Source organism: Penaeus chinensis, chromosome 31 (genome assembly GCF_019202785.1).
Source record: "Penaeus chinensis breed Huanghai No. 1 chromosome 31, ASM1920278v2, whole genome shotgun sequence".
In the NCBI taxonomy this organism is placed as follows: domain Eukaryota; kingdom Metazoa; phylum Arthropoda; class Malacostraca; order Decapoda; family Penaeidae; genus Penaeus; species Penaeus chinensis.
The window spans coordinates 1,722,853-1,727,852 of record NC_061849.1 but is presented as its reverse complement, the minus strand read 5'-3'; positions in this window follow the sequence as shown (position 1 = coordinate 1,727,852).

Sequence of the window (5,000 nt, the reverse complement as noted above, 5' to 3'; positions counted from 1 at the left end):
TCATCAAATGCCTTCGGTGAAGTTGCGTAAAGTTCAGTTAATGGAAATATTCATTCGTGATCTATGATGATGTAAGTGTAATAACGAGGTTAATAATATTAATAATGTTAATGATAACAATAACAATGATAATATATATTATATATACATACACATAAACACACACACACACACACACACACACACACACACACACACACACACACATACATATGTGTGTGTGTGTGTGTGTGTGTGTGTGTGTGTGTGTGTGTGTGTGTATGTGTGTGTGTATGTGTGTGTGTGTGTGTGTGTGTGTGTGTGTGTGTGTTTGGCTGTGCGTTGTGTTTGTTTGTGAGTTTGTGTAAACTGCAGAAGAACAATCGGGAGGCGAGACACACGGCGCGTCCGCCCATCCACTCAGCAGCATGTTTCTGAGCAGGCAGAGGCTATTTCTGAAGATTGTTTAAAAATACGACCTTCTTCTACACTCCCTCCCCCTCCCCCCATCTTCACCTCCCTCCCCCTCCTACTCTTTTATCCCTCCTTCTCCCTCTCCCCCTTAAGCCCCTTCCCTTCCCCCTTTCTTGACCACCCTCCCCTTCCTACCCTTCTACACCCTCCCCTCCCTCTCTCCCTTCCTCCTATTCCACCCTCTCCCCCCTCTCTCTTCCATCCCCCTCCCTACCCTTCTAACCCGCCCCCTCCCCCCTTCCCCCCCCCATCTCCAAATCTTTACGACTGCCCCCATATCTGTGAGTATGGAAGCCACCGCCTTGCGATTTTTTTCATGATGGTTTTAGCTCGGGACATAAAATATAAGACTAAATGATAAGACTTGGCTCGAATTGAGGTTTATGGAACGTTGCAATGACTAGATTATGTCAGATACTAATAAATGAATAACGATGATAATGATTGAGATAATACTAAGGAAAAAAAAACCAGTATGGGTAATAACTACAATCGAATGACAATTGCAATGATAACAACAATACGAATTAACAAAAAAGAAAATCATAATGCCAATTATATATACACACTATCATCATTATACACGTAACTCCATCCATCAGTTAAACAGACTGTGTTCATGATAAACTTCTACTTTTTTGTTTATTCAAGTCTGGCTCGTGGCTTCACTGCGTACGTTCATACAATCATACATACATACATATATACATTCATACAAACATTTATACATTCGTACATACATGCAAAGATACATGCATGCATACATACATACATACATTCATTCATTAATTCATTCATTCATTCATTCATTCATTCATTCATTCATTCAATCATCCATCCATCCATCCATACATACATTCAGTCATCCATACATAAATACATACATACATACACACATATCCATCCATCCATCCATACATTCATTAATACATACAAAACATACATGATATAATACATAAATTCATCCATTCATTCATTCATACAAACATACATACATTCGAACATTCATTCATGCATACATACACAGTCTTAAATATGTATACTTCCACCTACACATTTGCCAGTCCATTCATTCATACCTTTAGTTACACATCAAACCTCTCCTGTCTACTTCTACTACTATGACTAGTAAAATAACAGTAACGAAAGCGAGTTAATTACTGATGGTGGTGATGATAATTATGGTAACAAAAATAATAGAAAAGTAGTGATAATGAAAATAAAAATGATGATGATAATGATAACAATAATAAATATTATTATCATTACACCTATAACAGTAATGATAATCATAACAATAATAATGATAATTATAATAATAATAATAATAATAATAATAATAATAATAATAATAATAATAATAATAATAAAAACAATAATGATGATAATAACAACAATTATAATAATGATAACAATAAAAAATTATAACAGTAATAATGATAAGGATAATAATTATTAATGATAGTAATAATAATAATAACAATAATAATAATAATAATAATAATAATAATAATAATAATAATAATAATACAAATAATAATAATAATAATAATAATAATAATAATAATACAAATAATAATAATAATAATAATGATAATTATAATAATAATGACAAAAATTATAATAATAGTAATAATAATTATAATAACAGTTACAATAAGAATAAGAATAACAATAACAATAACAATAATTAGTGCTAATGATAATAACGACAATAACAACAAAAACAATAATAATAATATTGATGATGATGATAATAATAATAATAATAATAATAATAATAATAATAATAATAATAATAATAATAATGAATAATGATTAATATTAATGATGATAAAAGTGATAATGACAACAACTACAATAATCAGTATTAATAGTAATAGTAATAATGATGATGATGATGATGATAATAATAATAATAATAATAATAACAATAATAATAATAATAATAATAATAATAATATTAATAATAATAATAATAATAATAATAATAATAATAATAATAAAACCAGCAATGATAGCAAACAGGTGTAATCTTATTAATAATCATAGTAACCATCTTCATCATCATTATAACTAGGCTTAGCAGCATAATGATCATCATAATAACAACTGTCAATGATCATAATGAATGAAAAAATACTAATGGGAATATAAACAATAACAATAACAAGTACTAGTATGACTGTCATCCTTATCATTTCATTGCAACGACACATACAAACTACTACAACTAGTTTTCATACTACTACGAATACTATTACAACTACTATCACTATACATTACTTCTCCTACTCCTAATACAAGTACTATATTCTTACAACCACCCCTACTACCACAACCCACAACTGTCCCAGCCACAGAGAGTCATCCTCAACTCTAAGATTATTATATCCCCGTCATAACAGTTAGCGTCAAAAGTGATCTCCAGAGAACGACTCAGGTTGTAAGAGTTTCTCGCGGGAGTTCCAAGCGTTTATTACACCTATCAGTGAAGTCCCATAATATTTACACGGGAGGATATAGCACGGGCGAGATGCGGTGGATATGACCGGCCGATGCGCAGGGAATTCGGAAACATTCGATGGGCCTCGGATTTTATATAAACAGTCATACCTACACACACACGCGTGCACATGCAAAGAATACGCACATGCATATACACATGCGCGTACAGAAACAAACATACACACACTGTGTCTGCAGCAATTTAAATAAATATAGAAAGTACGAGAGATACGTAGAAAGACCATGTGAGAGTGTGTGGAGAAAGACGGAGGGAGAGGGAGAGGGAGGAAAGGAAGGAGAGGTAGAGGGAGAAAGGGAGAGAGAGAGAGAGAGCCGGAGAGGGAAAACGAGGACGTCTAACAAGAAATGAAAAGAATAAAAAAAAATAAAAAAAATCACCTAATTACGCATATCATTCACTCACCCCCCCCTACCCCTACCCCCACCCCCGCGGGCGTCGACAAGCGAACCCAAAAGCACGGTGAAACTAAACTACCAGATGACTTGTGGAATTCACTACTAATGGGCTTTCGATGATAACACGGGCGAGGGAAGGGGACGGGGGCGGTGTCTGTGGTGGGGGAGGGGTGGGGGGGGGGGCGTGAAGGTACGGCGAAAGAAGGGTGGAAAGAAAGAAGGGGAGAGGAAAGTGGGGGATGGGCGTGAGGGTAGATAGGGTACAAAAAAAGGGTGGAAAGGAGGAAGGGGAAACGAAAGTGGGAGATAGGCGTGAGGGTGACAAGGGTGAAAAAAGTACTAGATGTAAAAAAAAGAATAGAAAAGAAAGGAAAACCAAATAAGTGCGAAACGGAGGGAGCAGAAGATGATGATAACACTCCTTACGAAAAGCTTTAAACCATTTTCCTCAACTTCGCCCACTTAAAATAACAAAAAAATCTTCTGTTTTCTTTCCCATTCTCCTTTTTAATCCCCGTATCCTTGGGATGGGAGAATAAAGCAAGGATATTAATGCTCGCCAAAGATTATAAACCAGAGAGTGATAAAACTCCTGTGGTTTACTAATATTTGGCGTCGGTGTCTTGGGCTGTCGCTCTCCTAAATCATAGTAGGTAGGAAACGCCTCCGCCTGCACGCTCCTAACTCATCGTAACTTCCTTATCTTCCTTATCTTTAGTATCTTCCTTCCATAATATCTGGCATTAGATGGGATAAGATGGGACATATTACGGAAATTTGTGTATTTAAAAAACGGGGGCTGTATCTGGACTCTCGAGGATACGAATTTTTATTTTCGAGAAGGCTTACAGCTAATCTCAGACACCGAAAGAATTAATACTGTATTTGTCATATTTAGATAAGCAAGTTAAGTCCTGATAAGCGCTTCTCATTTAAGCTCATAATATTTACATTTAAATATATCTTTTTTAAATGAAAAATAATTTCGAAGGCTCTAATTTGACACCCAGTAATATGTCTTGAAGTATGTGGAATCTCATCTTGTATTTCTCCTAACTCTCAATAGATGGCGTGTCTGTTCTACGCCGGATAAATGTACTGTGGCTAAGTCCGTCCTTCCTTTGTTGATGTTACATGCAGTAGCGTCCAAAGAAAACATGAGGAAGCGGTATTTATAAAGCCGATCTAAGTATCTCCTTTTTAAAAAAGTTATTCACTTATTTTACTATTAAAAACAAAAAACAAAAACAAAAAAAATCTGAGGCCATTATACCCCGATTTACAAAGCTATTTCTCAAACTGGCTCTCAACAGTCACCAGCGTAGGAATGGCGGGGGAGGAGGGGGAGAGGGAAGGGTGGGGGGCACGTGTCCAAGAAATCCCCCCTACCCCCTGCCCTCCCGCCGTCTCCCTTCCCCCTGCCCTCTGCTCCTCCCCCTGCCATCAGCCCTTCCCCCGGCCCCCTCCCCCCTCCCCCCTACCAACCCGAGGACCTTGGGGCAGCAGACGCGACAATGAGGTGTGGAAGACGGCGCTGAAGAGAAGCAGCGAGAGATAGCGAGACGAGAAATCGCTTCTGAGAAATTAGCCCTTGTGTTGGAATTGCTGTTAGAGGAAATTTT